Genomic DNA, 16902 nt, shown 5'->3' with positions numbered 1-16902 from the left:
TGGGATTTCATTGCACATGACCGATAGCAGGCGAGGGAAGCTGCAGAAGAAAGGTAATTCCGAGTGCCCGACTTCATCTTCCAGCGCTCTCTGTGTGCTTGTGCTTTCCCAACGAGAAGCGTGGGCGGTTTTTATTTATTTTCTAATCTCTGCTCCATGTCCGTGGAGCTTACGGAGCTGGGAACAATCTCCTAGCGTGTCGGCGGATAAATTCCCCGATTGTCCCGGCTCCAAAGAGGAGACCTGGAGCTCACGACTACCTTGGGGTACGACGTCGGGATTCACCAGACAGGATTACAGAGGGGGCTTTTCTTCCCAGCGCGGGAGCTGGAAGTTTGTCTGCATTTCTCCTCTCGCGCCACATCTCCAAGGAGGTTTTCACTTTCTAAGAAGGATGTTACCCACTGAGCTATTCATCGTAGTTAAATGAGAAAAGGGGTTAATAAAATACATGCTAGAAAAAAAGAAAATAAGATTAGGAGGACTGACGGTTTGGCTGTGAGGCCTTCTATGGGCTGCAGGGACGGGGGGGGGTAAAAAAGGAACAAGATTATTATTTTCTTTTTTCTAGCTCAAAGAACTTCATGGCCAGAATGGCACCGCTAATCCAATTTGCTTTCTAACAAGTATTTTATCAACACCTCTTTCTTTTCCTCTCTTTCCCCCGGTCTCTATGCTGACATATGATTAGTTGTATTAAAATTAAAGTTTTGAGCCCGTCTCTGCAGAAGCATGAGCGGGGTTTGCAGGAGCTGGAGCCCCCGGGGCCCTGTGCCCACCTCCCCACGTGTGCCCGTGCGTACGCAGCCGTTGCACTCCTGGGCACCTGGTTTTCTCTCGCCAACCACAGAAAAGTATCTTTTACGGCCATTACGCGCCGCTTGGCAGGGGATCAGATAGCAGCTCCCCTGAAAGCAAACAGCCGCCTTTCCGAGGGAGTAAATATTTCGCAACGTGTTACTTCTGTGTTATTTATTATGAACATATTTTCCCTTTTATCCAGGGATTTGCCAGCTCTTTGCAGTCACAAAACCTCGCCATGGTCTCGCGAAGGGCAGCTGTGCCTCTCTTTCCACACACACCCCCCCCAAATTTCAGGGGGGACCTGGGGAGGTTTCATGGAGCCCCGGCTCCCCTCCAGGAGAGGAGGATGTTTTGTAGGAGTTGCCCCCTGCTCTTTGAAAGGCAAGGGACACCTGAGATGGGAGAGTCGGATCAAGCGGTGGTGGTGGGTGATGTATCGGAGTAGGGAGAAGTTGCAATAGGACCAGTCTGCCCCAGTATGCATGTGGCACAGCGTCTGGGAGGCTTTTGGGGCAATATGTTAGAGGAATGGGAAAAATACAGGGAGGGGAGTTGCGTGCTCTCGTTGTCTGCCTTCTCTCTTAAACCTGATGGAGGGAGAAAAAGGGAAGATCTGGTGGAGTGGAAGGTGCTGCAGGAGGAGCGGGTGGGGGAACCACCAACCCGGGAGAGGACCATTTATCTTGGGTGGGAGAGAAAAATGAATTAAAGCCTTAAAAGAACCTGCTTGATCTTCATTAGCGTGCAACTCCCGTCTGGCTGTGGGAAACTGCTGCTACGCTGAGCGCAGAGGTGTGATGGGGCTGGGGTGGTGTGAGGTCCTGCAGCTCCAGGCACCGCTCCTCTCAACGCATGCTCTTTTGGTGGCACCGGTTTTTCCCTCTCCCAAGGCTTAAAGAAGCTGGTCCCCTCCCTGCAGGGCTTGCCTGGGTCTGGAGGAGGACCCGAGGTTGGGTTTGCCCACCTGTGAGCATGGCAGCAGCTCTCAGGGGTGCAGGCACCAGTGCAGCCTTTGCCTGGGTCATTCCCAATGCTCTGGGAGGAAAAAGGCCCCGTGCGTTTATCGGGGACTCGGTGCAGGGAGCAGGGCAACACAGCAGTGTGTGCTCGGCCACCTCTGCTGCTTTGCAGCGGGGTTGGGATGCTTTAGAGCAAATCGATCTCTATGATCATAGAATCATTGAGTGGTTTGGGTGGGAAGGGACCTCCAGAGGTCACCCAGCCCAACCCCCCTGCAGGAGCAGGGACACCTTGAACGACATCAGGTTGCTCACAGCCCCGGCCAACCTGGCCTGGAATGTTCCCAGGGATGGGGCCTCCACCCCCTCTCTGGGCAACCCCTGCCAGGGTTTCACCACCCTCAGTGTAAAGAATTTCTTCCTTGTATCCAGTCTAAACCTCCCCTGCTTCAGTTTAAAACCACTCCATTCTTTGATATAATGAGCTTAAAAAAAAAAAAATTAGGTAATAATCATAGTGCAAGAGGTTATGTCATTGCAGCCTGCCTCGTCCTATGGGATGGGGCTCAGCCTTCCATGGGATGGTGCTCAGCCCTCCACGGGATGAGCCTGTGCTCCCCGCAATGGAGCCAGCTGGGATTTCCAGTGGCCAAGGAGGCTCCCTGAGAGCTGGGCTGTGCCCCGACCGTCTCCGGGCAGGCTGTCTAGCAGAAGCGTTATTACAGAAGCAACAAGAACTTGAAAGTGTTTCTTCCTTCATTACCTTCTTACATTATGTCCCTCTTGCCTGAGCATCCAGGTGCTGATAATTGGCCAAACATCAGAGCAGCAGGAGCAAGTGGCTCAGCCCCAGCCTCGCTGCCACAATTTGGGATTTCTGCTTTGCCAGGAATTAGGTGGGAAGGGAGTCCTCCTGGTCCTCCTGGGTTCATGCATGAAGGGCTCTGGAGGTAGAGGAGCAATGAGCCACAGTGGCTCATTGTACGAGGAAGCCATCTCGGGCTGTTCCCGTTTGCTTCTAATCCTTCCTGGCCCTTGTCTTCACTGGAAAATTAGACCGTGTTGGAACATGACTTTGCTTCAGCATATTAATTACTAGAATGATTAAGATAGGTCAGCAGTTAAGCGTGGGCAGGCATGGTCATGCTCAGTGTAACGTCAGGTGATGGGAGTAAATCCTGCGATTCCAATAAGATTCACTCGGGACCAGATGGCGTGATTATGACCAAGTGAAATTTTTTTTGTCAAATTTGGATTTTGACGGGAAATAAAATTTTCTACAGAGGGGAGTTTCCAATTCTTGCTTTTTCCCCTCTCTGTGGAAAAGCTGAAACTCCAGGGCTGATTTCAGCCAAAAAAACCCCCAGAATGCATAAATTCTGAAATGCAGCAGCGATGTGTGGCAGAGGCCGTGGGGTGGGATGCCTGACGCTGCCGTTGCCCAGCCACACGTGTGCTCCTCTGCTCCCTTGACCAAGCCCAAAGCCTAGCCTTTTGGGGGAGATGCAGCCTAAGTCTATGGAAAAGCACAGAGCATGCGACATAGCTCCCATGTATTGCAATTTAAAAAAAAAAAAAAGCTATTTGGTTGCAATATAGGTTTTATCAGGATTTTTTTTTTTAAAAGTCAGCTTGGTTTTCTTTGGAAAACCCTTCCTGCCGGTCCTTTTTCAACTGGTTCAATGCACAAAGAGCAGCAGGACCCCATTTAACCAGCAAATGACCAGCCGGTCCAGGCTGTAGTGGCGTGAGCATCCTCCCGGGGTGCCCTCCCTCGCCCTGTGAGGCTCCGCATCTCGCTGCACCGCTATCGGAGGTCTGCTCATCGCAGACGTGGTGTTTGATGTCCCCAGCTGGTGTCCCCTCTCTCACCAGACCTCCCGCACTGGACCCATGGTGCCACGAGCCCGCTTCATGGCCGCCCCTCGCGGGCGCGCTCCTTTGCAGCCCGGGGAGACTGTCATTAGCATTTCTCAATCAACGCTTTCTCGTTAGTGACTGGGGCCAGTGGGAGCTTTGAATGAAGGTGGAGCCAAGCCAGAAAAAGATCCTCTCCTGAAAAACTATAATGAAAGCAATAATGGTTGGGTCCTTGAGCAATGCCGGCGTATGACAATCGCTGTCTGGAGGCTACCTTAATTACGAAACAGTGTTCTCCGCCGCAGGCTTCACAGTCTCGGTGCCTTTACTCTCTCTTGAGCAATTTTTTATTGCTATTGTCTTCAACCTATTTCATATTAAGTTCAGAGTATCTGAAAGTTATATGAAATATATGTTTGTTTTCTATTCTATTTGCACAAATTTCTTGTATTGTTGGTTGGGTTTTTTCTTTTTTTACCAGTATCTGAAAGCCTAAAGCTGGGATTATCTAAAGGATTATAGGAGAATTAGGCACCCAAAGCCAATTGATTTTTCACTGTGAATTAGCCAAGTGCATTTGGAGGGCTAGAGACTTTGGTCTGTGCTTGTGATTTCAGGTCTACCTTGTTCCTTCTCAGTAAAGAGACCTCAGCACCTCTTGGATGGCCTTAAAAAGGTGCTGAAGCAGGAGCAGTCAGTAAGAAACTGCAGGTACGAGACAGCAGACGTGGCCCTGAGACATTAAACTGCCTTTGAAAATCTCCTCCTGACTCCCTTAGGCTCTTTTGAAAATGCCACTCTAAGTTACCATCAATTTCGATAATTAAGCACTGATTTAATTTTAGAGTAACAATAATTGTCAACATTTTCCAACCCAAGCACCTTAAATTAGACACGCAGATCCAAACGTTGGCACCGGATCAAAGCGAAGCTGTGCGATTTTCGGCGATGCTGAGCACACGCTACTCTCGCTAGACGGTGTTGCAGGCTGTGCTCAGGACTTCAGAAAAACCAGGCCATTTGGGCTTGATCCCCTGCCAGACTCGGCGTGCTCGACATGCGTTTCAACACCTTGCTTGTAGGCACCTTGGATTAAAAAAAAGAAAAGAAAAAAAAAAAATTGGCCAGGAGTATTACACCAATTTTCCCCCGACGGAGTGAAAGTGGAGCTTGGCTGCTTTACCATGGGGAAGGTGCTGGGTCGTGCGCTGGTGTCCTCGCGGGGTGTGACCAGGGATGTCCCCCGCATTCTCGCTGACAAGCTGCCAGGTTAATTCCCTGAGCCCCCTTCCCTGGGCCTGCCTTCCTCTATGATGGGACTCCAGTGTCCCGCAGTGGCTTTGTAGTGGGTTTTGGGAAGTGTGGGGGGGGGAGGTGTCCAAGGACCTTCTGGGGGCCAGCGGGATGCAGGTGGCAGAGCTGCTCCCTGGCAAGGGCAGGGACCTCTTGCTGGGCCAGCCTGCTCTGGCTGGGATGGCATCACCCGTACCCCGCCGTACATCTCTTGGGGCCAACGTTGGCCCAGGCACCACTTGCTTGGGGTTGGGGGTCATGGCTGGGGCCAGGGAGGGCAGTGGGACCCCGGCGTGGTGCACCCGTCCCCTCTGCGTCCCTGCCGAGGCTCGGCGGGGTGAGGTGCGGTGGTGGACATCAAAGCCATGATTAAGCCAATACTTTAATCGTATCGCCGTGCCTCATTACTCGTCCCGCGCCTTTGATGAGGGCTTCACCTCTCCACGCTCTCCCCACTCCCAGCCCCACCCCGAATTAGTGCTTCTGCTTTATTTTTAGCAGTGATTTGGAAATTGCTGGGGCTCCTTTTTTTCTTTCTGTCCTTCCCCCCTTTTTTCCCCTCTTTCTTTCCTTCTTTTTTTTTTTTTTTTTTTTTTTTTTTTAAGGATCATGTCAGCGCTCGGTGTCCCTCCCAGCCCCTCCAAACCCCCAGCCAGCCGTTAAGGGCACATTCACACCTATTTTCCTTGCCTTGTCTCCCCTTTATTCTTATGAAGCTCTCATTGATTATTGCCCTTAAATTCCTCAGTCCGGTCATAGATAAAAGGATAACCACTTCAAAGCGAAGTGTTAAGAGTTTAACCTCGAGCTAAAAGAGTGGACAACAAGGTAATTGAGGGTAATAACTGATCACAGACCTACTTTCAAAGGCACATGCAAGCCTCACTTTCAGATGGCTTTAATTTTATTAACATTTGTAGCAGCTCTAGATGCTTTTGAATCATTACAAACTTCAAAGCTTGAGGTAACACTCCAAATGGAGAACCTGACACCAGGTTTTTTGTTCAGACCCACATCATATTGATAGTCTCTGTTGCAAGCATGTAACATCTCTTCTCAAACTATAAAAACCTAGATGAAAAAAATATTGCCAATAGAGAAGATCAAAGCCTGAACCTCCCTTTGAATGATCCCAAAGAAGTCAAAACAGAAAACAACATGGGGGGAAAAAAAGAAAGTATCTATATTATTCCAACTATCTCTATCCATATTTAAACTTGTCTGCTGAGGTGGGTGGATAATTCTCCCAGAGTTTCACCAAACTATTTGGCTAAGCATCTGTTTCTCTTTGGGCATTTGGGCTTTTGCTGTCCCTATATGAGGCGTTTAAACCCCAGAATTTGGAAACAGCACATGAAGGATCAGCCCTGGCTCAGCTGGGAGGGGGAGCCATGCAAGGTAAATGTAAAAAAAAAAAACAAAAACTAAAACAACAACAAAAAAAAAAAAAACCAAAACAAAACCCCACCATTTATAAGCTGAAAACATGTGAACTAAAATCAAAATTATAAAAGCACACAGGAATCCGTCTATCTCCAACCCCCGGTAGTTATAGGGGGGGGAAAAACCTCCTCTCTAGATGTCCAGCTGTTTTACAGCCGAACGGGGGGTGTCCCCCCGCGTTGGCGCAGCCGTTCTTGGGGCCGCACGGTGAATCAGCCCCAGGAATTGATCCCGGGTATAAATAGCCTTTTTCTTTGCCTATTTTTTGTGCGGGGGGAGGGTTATTTTTAGAAAATGGCATTGTGGTGGTTTTTTTTTTTTTCTTTTCTTACTGGTTTATACTGGTGTCCGGCAGGTTTTATACTGGTGTCATTTTTTCCCCCCGATTTGCATCGGTGTAATAGCAGAGAGAAGTGTTAGGCGAATTATTTATTTAGTGTGCTCCGGGACAAAGGGCTGGGTTTGAGTCCAGGGTGTTTATCAGCATCTTGGCTGCGGGACGGGGCTGGTCCAGTGGTCCCACCCTGGCTCGAACTCCCCCGCCTGCTCCAGCTTGGAAACGCGGAGCCAAAGCCACCGGCAGCGCTGAAGCACGGTGGCTTTATTAAAACTGTGGATAGGCCAGGGCTGGGGGTGCAGATTAACCCCAGGTATCTGGCCCAGAAGTTTTTGTCATCTCCCTTGCAGCCGCCTGTGACAGACGGATGTTCCCGGAGCTGCCTGGTGTCAGGTGCATCCCATTAGGGCCTCGTCATCCGTGGGGCTCGTGCAGCGGCAGACGTGAGCCTGGAAACCGCGTGCTTTTCAATGTACTAAATAACTTGGGGTTTTTAGCCCGCACTGCTATTACATTCTTTATGAACTGAAATCAATTTAATAGAAGCTGTTCTCTCCGTTCTCGTGTTAGGTACGTGCCCGTGTAATGAAAGGACGATGGCATATTGGTTAAATCTATGGAATTTATGTTATTGTCTAAAGTTATGGCTGGAATAATAAGCAGTTATTTCTGTGGTGCTTTTAATGACTCTATTATCAGTCGCACAGACGGGGTGGATAAACGGGACCCAGCGCTAAAACACATGTTACAAATGCCCAAGGCGATCCCCAACGCGCAGACCTGGATCTGCACAAAACGTGCTCAGAAATCGCTGCCTCTGTTGCCCGTTTGGGTCTGCCCTTGCCCCGCCAGAGCTGCCACCCGTGCCAGGGCTGGGCATCCCACCCGTGCCTCCGCCAGGGCTGGCAGGAGCATGGAGCCCCAGGGGTGCCCCGTCCTCCCTAGGGCTGACCATCATCCTGCACCATGTCGTTTAATTTAATGGGGATCGCAGTTGTTGCCACTGTTGCAAAGCTCTATTTCCATGATGCCGTTTCCAAGCAAAACCCTTCATGCATGGTTAAGATGGCAGCAGTACCCTCCTTTCAGCTTCCCAGGGACTCGTGCGGAGGTTCTCGTTCGTGTTAATGGGAGTTAGGTGCACAGAGGTAGACAGACCCGTAAATACATCGCTGGCAAAATGCTCAGAACCTGTATTTTTTATAGATTTGAAATACTGCAGCAGCGTAGCTGTCCCGTAACCCTCACAACCCAACTCTGCGTTGGCCGCGGGAGGATTTCAGCTTCTTCTGCTTTCTAGGAGTTTTCAGAGCTTCCCCCAGGTGGAAATGTTCCCATCCCAAACCCAACTCATCTCAGGCAGAAGCAGCTGGGACTCAGGAGGTGACAGCAACCTCCTGCTCCCCTTGGTGCTCCCTGCCATGGCCACCGTCCCCTACTAGAGCCTCCCGCTGCATCATCGCTAATGAGCTGATCTGCATGTTTGACGAGAAGACCTTGGAGGGGGACGTGGGACACGTGGGAGGGAAGGCGCTGGCCTTTCCCAGTGTTAAACAGCAAGCTAGGAACTGCTTCAGTCCCCAGAGGACCCTCGTGGGGATGGGTTGCGTCCTGCACAACCCCAGGAGCTGGAGGGGCTCCTGGAGGACCGTGGGGAATGGTCATCCTAACAAATGCAACCGCTGAGAAAAAGGTGGGGGGTGTCAGTGGTGATGCGAAAGGGCCGGGAAAATGCTCTCGAGATAGCAGGAGACTCAAGTTAGATTTGTTTTCAAAGGAAAAAAAAAAAAAGATGTCTTAGTGTCAGCCACATTGGGAAGAGAGGGAGAAGCCCAGAACGTTGTTTCAGTGGCGATAGCTGGAGACTGCAGAAGTGGGATGAGGGCTAATGGCACTGCCGTTTCTCCTGATTTTCAGTGATACAATGAAGTTCCCAGTCCCCCCAGTTTCTTATGGGGAGAAAGGATACTGGGTAAGTGGTTTCCAGGTGTCTACGGAAGGATTAGAAAGCATAGCTAGCAAAAGGAGAAAAGATTAAAATAATATTTTTATGGTCTCTCCCACAGCACGATGACTTCTACTAAAAAGAAAAAAATCATTAATGACTCTTAATGAAAAATGTCCAAACAGCCATTTTTTGGGCCTAGTCTGGGGAGAGATTGACCCCACGCTTACCTGAGCTTCCCTTACCTTTAATGAAAAGGGGAAACAAAGATGCCAACGTTAATTGTTCAACCTTTCTTGAAAGGATTACGGTGGAGGTTCCCACAGTGGAAGAAAACGCCTTTTCATACAATCGATAGGGCTTTGGCAGAGGAAGATATGATCTACTAAAAAAAAAAACGTAGATAAACTGGGAGAAGGGGGAGCAGTGCCTGCTGATGCTAGATGAAATGGTACCAAAAATTTACACTTAGTGCTCCTTGGGCAGGAAGGGCTCAACGCCCAGGCAGAACTCTCCCAAGCACCACCCAGGTATTTGCTTGAGAGCAGGATGGCAGGTAATAAATTTGTTTCTGGATGTTGCTGCCCCTCTAGAGGTCCAGGGCTGGCAGCTGGGTGTATTTTGTGCCCCAAAAGCACAATGAATTTTTTTCTGTTTCTAGAAAATTGTGTGGCCAGCAGGTCGAGGGAGGTTCTCCTCCCTCTCTACTCTGCCCTGGTGAGACCCCACCTGGAGCACTGTGTCCAGTTCTGGGCTCCCTGCTTCAAGAAAGATGAGGAACTCCTAGAGAGAGTCCAGAGGAGAGCAACAAGGATGATGAGGGGACTGGAGCATCTCCCCTATGAGGAAAGGCTGAGAGAGTTGGGCTTGTTCAGCCTGGAGAAGAGAAGGCTGAGAGGGGATCTTGTCAACATGTACAAATATCTTAAGGGTGGAAGTCACAAGGACGGAGCCAGACTCTTCTCAGTGGTGTCCAGAAACAGGACAATGGGCTATGGCCACAAACTGAAACAGGTTTCAGTTGAATGTGAGGGAGAACTTCTTGACTTTGAGGGTGATGGAGCCCTGGCCCAGGCTGCCCAGGGGGGCTGTGGAGTCTCCTTCTCTGGAGATATTCAACCCCCGCCTGGCCGGCTCTGGGTGAGCCTGCTTGAGCAGGGGGGTGGGACTGTGTGAGCTCCCAAGGTCCCTTCCAACCCTTGCCATTCTGGGATTCTGTGATGTGCAAATGCTCCTGATGTGGAGGTTCAGGTCCCACCACACAAGCCCCGACGGACACTTGGTTGCTGGTTTGAACGCAGGCATGCGTGAGCAGCAGCCTTTAGGGCTGTTCCTTCAGTTCAAGGTAATGAGGTAGAGCTTTGTACTCAGCCCATCTCAACCTGCCAGCGGTGGCTTTTGTGAAGGAGAAATCCAGCCAAAGGGCATTTGTTGTCTTTTGGGGGACTGTGCTGATTTTCGCTACGTGATGGCAAGTCCTCTGCCAGGTGTAGGTTTTTTGGGTTTTTTTTTTGTTTGGTTTTCTTTTTTTTCCCCTGAGAATTAGCTATTCACTGCTTCCTCTTTTAACTAAAATTCTCCCTTTTGGTTCCTCTCTGGTTATTGTCCCCTTTGTCTGATAGATACTGGGGATGTTCTTGGTGCTGTTTCTAGCATCGAAGGGGCTCAGGTGCGGGACACAGTTGTGCAACTTGTTGTGTGTAAGAAATTCCAGTGACTCTGGGGGCTGGGTCTGCATCTGAGGACCCAGTGTGCAATGTGGGGATAAAGCTTTCTCCATGCAAAGTCTCTTCGCTCCAGTATTTCACACCTGGAGATACAGGCAACCATAAAAAAAGTGTTTCTTTGGTGGCATCAGTACTGGTCCAGCTGGTGAGCAGCAGGGTGGAGGCATCACCAGTCTCAAACCCTTCCCTGTCCTCCTTGATACCGTGAATTGAATCGACAGGCAGAAACAAACCAAAGCAGGTATAATTTTAGGGCGCTCAGCTTTGACAGTGCACCTAAAAATAACTGCATAAAGGGTTTGGGGTGGTTTGTTTTTTGTTTTTTTTTCCCCCTGGAAGTGAAGAGTTTTGACTTTGTGAGCTGAAAGTTTTCCGCTGGTCAGGAAAGCCTATTGGCGCGTAAGCGTTGTCTCTCCTCCTGCTTTTTCCATTACCATCACCCTCTGAGGGCGGTGTGAATCAGGATTTTCAGGGCCCTGCTCTATGTGGGGGATGCCCAGCAGGCAGGCAGGGGTCAAAACGCGCTGTGCCAGCCCAGCAAGCCCCCCCGCTGCATGGGAAGGGTTAAATTCCCTGCCGCAGCTGCAAAGCCCCATTTCTTTATTTCCTGTTAATGATATTATTGCCTACATAAAACCATCGAAACATGTTTCTTTCATTTGTTTAATTTCAAATTCTGAGCACACTAGCTGGAAACTATGTTTAACAGTTAAACTCAAAACATTTGGATTTCCTTTCCTCGCTGAGATTTGCAGTGAGGACACTTCATACTTAGTTGAGTTTTTAAGCAACCATTTTTACACAGCTATAGAAGCCGGCCAGAAAACAAAAAGGATTATATTGCAGAATCAAATCACATCAGTTCAGGCTGGTAACACATCATATATTTCACTTCCTCCGGGGTTGTGCCAAGATACCATCAGCCCCGACTCGTTACCGAGCTGGCCCATGTTCCAGGGAGCATCCAGCCTTTGCAGGACGAGAGCCAGCACACCCCACTTGCTCTGCGCACGCAGAAGGAGGACTTCCCTGAGCATGCATGGAAAAAATGTTCCTGTTTCCATGAAAAAATGGGATGGAATCTACTTCAGGCCTTGCTAGCATTGATGTTTCAACCACCTCCCTGTGTTTCTGAACCTCACGTGCCGGGTTCTTGCTGCCAAGGGCTCTCTGGGCAAGGGCAAAGGGGGAGCGCAGAGAGGGCAGGACGAGCGCACGCGTCGGTGGGTCTGAACCATCTCAAATTTGAAGGGAAGTCCTTAAATCTGAACCCGTTTGGCAGATAAAGATCCAAGCGGCCAGAGACACGTTATCTGATGATGCTTTTAGCAAACTGCCACAAACTTTGCCAGGAGCAGGGGGGATTTAGCCCTCTTGGGACACCTACGAGCAGTTGTGTAAAGCTTGACTGCTTGCATGGCCAAGTGTCTGAAAGTCCCTTCATAAGCACTCCAGGGATTAGTGCATGGAGAGGGAATCTCAGTGAAAACTGGGCTTCAAACCACTTTAGATTCCAATTCTCCTTGGCATGTGATCCTATATATGAAGCAAACCCAGAATCAATACTATGCCTAGCAGAAGCAGTGAGTGGAGACGGAGCAAGGAGGAATGTGGCCCCCAACGGGAGACTCTAAGGAGTTATCACCTGGTCCTGACAAGAGGACTCACTCAGTGCCATGGCATCACAGATATGTCCCCACCAGCCACAGCAACGCTCAATTTTCCATCAGAAGATGCATATTTGATTAAAAAGTTTCAGTAGGACTTAAATGTCACCTTCAAGGGTGAAATTTGGGCTCCGTGTTGCCTGTCAAGGACTCAACCGCTAGGACTAGGGAGGATGTAGCCCGGCTGCATGCCCGAGCCGTGGTGTTTGCACCCCTTACTCCCATCCCAGTGGCACGCGTCTGGGCAAGGAGTTGCCCATCAGGAGTCTTGCAGACCTGGTCTCCTACTGGTTGCTCAAACCAGAAGCCAGCAGCGAGAGCGAGGTCTCGTTTGTGCGTAGTGAGGAAGGAGCTGTGGCAAAAATCAGTCATGGGGAGTTGGTCACAAATATCCTCCTTTGCCTCTTTTGCCCCCACCCTCTTTTCAATCGCTTTTCCGCGCAGGTGAAGGAAGCAGTTCAGAAATGCTAATAGATAGCAGAGTGCTTATATGTGTTTTATCAGCTCTCATAGAACGGTTAATGCTGATATGGTGCCCCTTTTAAGTCTAAAAAATCTGGCCAAGCGTGTGCAGATAGCAGGGAGTGCGCCGAACAAAACATCAAGGCAAAAAAGTCTGTAGGGGGGAATGGAAATGTTAAAAGGATTATAGGAAGAGAAAATGTATCGGACTTATCTGGCAATACTCGGTAACAAAAGTATGTCGGTTTATGAAATGAACTTCAAATCCCATAAAACTAATTGTGTGTTTTCTTGTCTTATTTTTTATTATCTCTGGCAGTGCTTTTTTTCCCCGCTGCAAAAGCGTGTCTGCATGCGGATAATATTCTGTGCTTGCGGTGTAGAGAGAGATTATACAGCCGATCGGTTTTATACCTCTTAGACTAATGATGTTAAACTAGTTTATAAAAAAAAAAAAAAAGGGAAGAATAACTTCAAAGGTTCACATGTGGGTTGCAAACCTCTCATGTCTTCTGTATACAGGGCCTTCCTCTTATTTTGATCAAGACTGTTCCCAGCACTTCTGTTGAAATACTTGCGAGCCTTTGATCTTGTTATCAACGTGACCACCAGTGAGAGCACCGCCGCTCGCCGAGCGGATGACAGAGCGGGTGACGTCAGGCACCCTCGCTGACTAACACCGCTTTTGGGTTTAGCTCGTACTGTCGCGCGGGTCCTCCTTGGGCTGAGCTTAGCGCCGAGGAGCCTTCCTGCCGAAATTTCCTGGCAAACCAGCGCTGCTCGCCCTCCTCTTGCTTGGCCAGGGAAGGGGAGGCGAAGGGATGGAGCGGGGAGGGGAGAGGTTTGAGGGGTCCTGGGAGGGGGGGGATTTGACCTCGAGCGGGGGCCAGTGAGAGGTGTGGGGCATGGAGAGGAGGGGGTTCAGCGTGCTCGTTTCATTCTTCCTCCGTAATTCCCATCGTCTTTGTGATCTTACCATAGTTTTAGCAGAGAAAGCACTTCTGAGCTGCATTAGGAAAACCAGTGCCAGGCAGCGGACTCTGGCCTGGGCGGCGGGGGCTGCCTGGGGTTTGGTGGCATCTCTTGGCTTCATCACTGCTTCACTGTTGTCCACAAGGAAGGTGCTTCCCCGGCGCCCGGTGCCTCCCTGTGCACGGTGAAGGACACTGACTTTGGCCTCTGGTACAGGACCCAGGTAGTCACGGCAAGCACAGTTTAAAATTTAGGCGTTACCATCCTTACGGTTTGCCGAGGCCGTTAGGTTTGATGATGCTCCTCGGACCGCTGTCACCTCCCCAAAACTGCATATAGGGATGAACAGAACAGCCCTGGTGTAGCCCTCAGAGCTGTCACAGCCCTGGTGTTCAACCTGGTTTGTCTGCAGGAAGACAACAACCCGGAGCTGTCTCTTTTGGAGCAAGACACCAGCAAAGTGTCTGCCTGGTGGGCAGAGAAGGCGGTGGTGGAGCCGCGTTAGTTGGGTGCAGTTAGGACAAGATGGGGTGTTATGTTATGAGCCCAGTGAGCGTGGACTGGCACATCCATCAGCACTGAGCACGATGCTCTTGGACCGGCACTCGAGTCCTTAATGGCTCCGACTGCTTTTTTCTTTCCTACCTTTTTTTTTTTACCCTGCTCTCCCCCTGCCAAAAAAAAAAAAAAAATTAATTTCTCTTTCTTATGTAGCCTCACTGTGAACGGTCTCTTTCCATCTAAAATTATTCCTTTTTGGTGCCACAATCTGACTTCCAGCTTCTTTGCACTGCCTGTGAACGTGATACACAGCGGCAGCCAGCGAGGAGGGGACGCGTCCGGCCTTTGTAGCGGCACCAGGAGGGCATTAGCCCGGCTGGGGCACGCCACTTTATGCAGCTTTTTGCAGTCATTTTCTCACACGTTTACTGATTATTTTTTTTTTTTATCTAAAATGCAGAAGGGCTAACAAATGAAATATAAATAGTTAATTTTCCTTCTGTTCAGCCTGGGAATTCAGATTCAAGTTTAGACTGGAAAATCAGAAGAAAATTCAAAGATACTCTGCTTTCTTGATGACTGCAGCTGCTACCTGAACACAGAGATTCCCTGTAGATCTGCGAACAAGGACTTCCAGAAACTGATAAAGATGAAGAAAACTCTGGAAGACCTTCTTGTACCCGCCACCGCCTGCCTAGTTCAGCAGATTACTTTCAAATCTCAGGCGCTACGTGACTCTTCCCCGTTGGCAGGAGGAGAAAATAGACTCCCTGACGGGACACGCAGAACATGAACGGGGCCACCGCAGCTTTGGGGAGGGCAACCTGCTCCACGGGCCCTTCCACACAAAGCTGTGTCCCCGGGGGCTTGCCCTCCCCTAATTTTGTTCCCAAAGCATCCCTTTTTGGTGGCTGTCGTTAAGAGGATGGTGGGCTAGAGAGGTCTTTGGGTGGGCTGCTCTTATGCACGTCCCAAATAATGCGGTACCCGAAATACCTGGCTGAGTTACCTGATTGCTTGGTGCGCTCCCGGGGCATCGGTGCAGGGCGGTATTATTGCACATAGAGATAACTTGTTGGTTAAATGACATTTTTATGAAATGTAATGAATGAGATTTATTAATAAGAGATTTTCTTCCGAAGTGGGGAAGCCCAAGGCTTTCAGCCTCCATTAAAAGCGCTGAATTTTCTGTGCTATGGTAGTCAATGGGACTCGGAGAGCTTTTTATGCCAACATCCGTTTCAAAGCAAGTTCAAGGTGTGAGTAGCAGGAGGTGATCAATCAGCTTCTGGTGGCTGGAGGTCCTGGGCTGGGGTGTTCCCACTTGTCACCATCGCAAGGGGCCCAGGGACACAGGCAGTTCATTCTCCCGGGAAAGGACCATTTTGTAGGGCTTGGTAGCATCTGACATATCGATACCTGGCAGCAGCAAAAATATTTGTAATTCTAATAATTTGTAACTGCTCGTTGTGCCTAGAAATGGCTTTTACCGCTCGGCTCATGGGTTTGGCAGAAAGATTGCTTTCTGTGCCCAGTGGGAGCCATTCCCTGGCCTGAAGAATGTGTAACTGGGCAGCAGCAACACATTCACCCACATGTTATTTCATGTTATCAGCCCAGGTTGTCCAGCCCGGGCACCTAGTAACGCACATGGCTAGCTCCTCGCTGCTGCGCGTGGCGCTCGGATGGATTCAGCCATCCCAGAGCTGGTGAAACAGCGGCTTCAAAGGATGCCACATCCAGGGCCACCGTGGCACGTGGCCTCTTCGGCGTGTTGCTTGTCATCTTGGCGGAGGTGTTGGTTTGAGCAGGGCCTAGCGGAGAGGAAGAAACGGGCTGCTCTTCGGCACAGGGCAAAGCCAAGCTCCGTGTTTAGCGATGTTGCAAACCAGCCGCTTTTTCAACGGGGCGTAAAGAGAAGGCGGCTTGGGTGGGAAGGGAGACGCATGGTTTTATAGCCATGAATCCAGTTTCTGTCCTCCCGTTTAGGATCAGGTTAAGCCCCTGAGTCCAGAGTTGGTGTTTGCCCCCATGTGCCTGCTGCTGGAGTCCCCTGCGCCTCGTCGTTCCCTTGGGGTTTTGACACTGGGGGTGGCAGGGCAGGAGGGAGCTGGGTGAGGCTGATGGGGATGACCCTGGATGATGGGAGCATGGTCCGTCTCTGCTCCGTTTCCTGAGGCTGTGGGTGTTTTTGCTGGCTGGTATGGGCAGCTCTGTGCTGGAGGTGGTCGGGGGACAGGGGGCAGTGCCTGTGCCCCCGGGGGGTGTGGGCGTGGGGAGAAGGGCTGGTCAGATGATGGGCTGCACTTCGCTGTCGCGTTTTCCAGGAGATGCTGTAAACGATGTTCAGGCACACCAAAAATGGAAGGTGCCATTTCAGGGGTTTTTTTTGCCAGAGGCATTGCTGCTGCCTGCGCTCCGTGCTCCTGCCTGCGCTCCCCTGCCCGCGCTGCCCAGCCCTGCCCAGCTGCCCACACCGTCCTGGCCCCACGTGCAGGCACACGGTGGGCCCGGTGGTGGAGGGGAAGAGGGAAAGGGGGCTCATTTTCCAAAGCTTTTTCCTAGGAAAAGGCGGATCATGGAGTGCTGAGCCCAGCCGCAAGACTGGGTACAGGGAGACGTGGGTCTCCTTAGGTGGTGGTGCCCGTGGTGGTCCCTGCCCAGGGGCTGGCATGTGGGGTCTTCTGCTTATGCGTAGAAATCTTCCAGGAGTGGGGCTTGATCCCAAAGCCTTTGCTCGGGGATATGGTAGAGAGAATCCATTTGGGGCCCCTAGCAGGGCTTGCAGTCTAGGAATTAATGACAGTAACCGCGACAGAAGTCAAGCAGAGCTTGACCGGAGACGCTCGCCCGGCTGTGGCATCGCCCTCCATCCTGCTCCGTCACCCGGCTCTGAGCTCTGCGAGGCTCGGGCGCCTTCGCTGCGCTCCGG

At 50.6% G+C, this 16902-nt stretch overlaps 1 protein-coding gene across 1 annotated transcript in view; it reads left to right on the top strand.

The window, feature by feature from the left end:
• AXIN2 (axin 2) overlaps positions 1–16902 on the top strand; it is a 51129-nt gene that overhangs the window by 1552 nt on the left and 32675 nt on the right. The window lies entirely within an intron of this gene.

The sequence above is a fragment of the Egretta garzetta genome, unplaced genomic scaffold (assembly GCF_000687185.1).
Source record: "Egretta garzetta isolate BGI_Z169 unplaced genomic scaffold, ASM68718v1 scaffold787, whole genome shotgun sequence".
NCBI classification, from domain to species: domain Eukaryota; kingdom Metazoa; phylum Chordata; class Aves; order Pelecaniformes; family Ardeidae; genus Egretta; species Egretta garzetta.
This window is presented reverse-complemented; position numbering and strand designations above follow the sequence as displayed.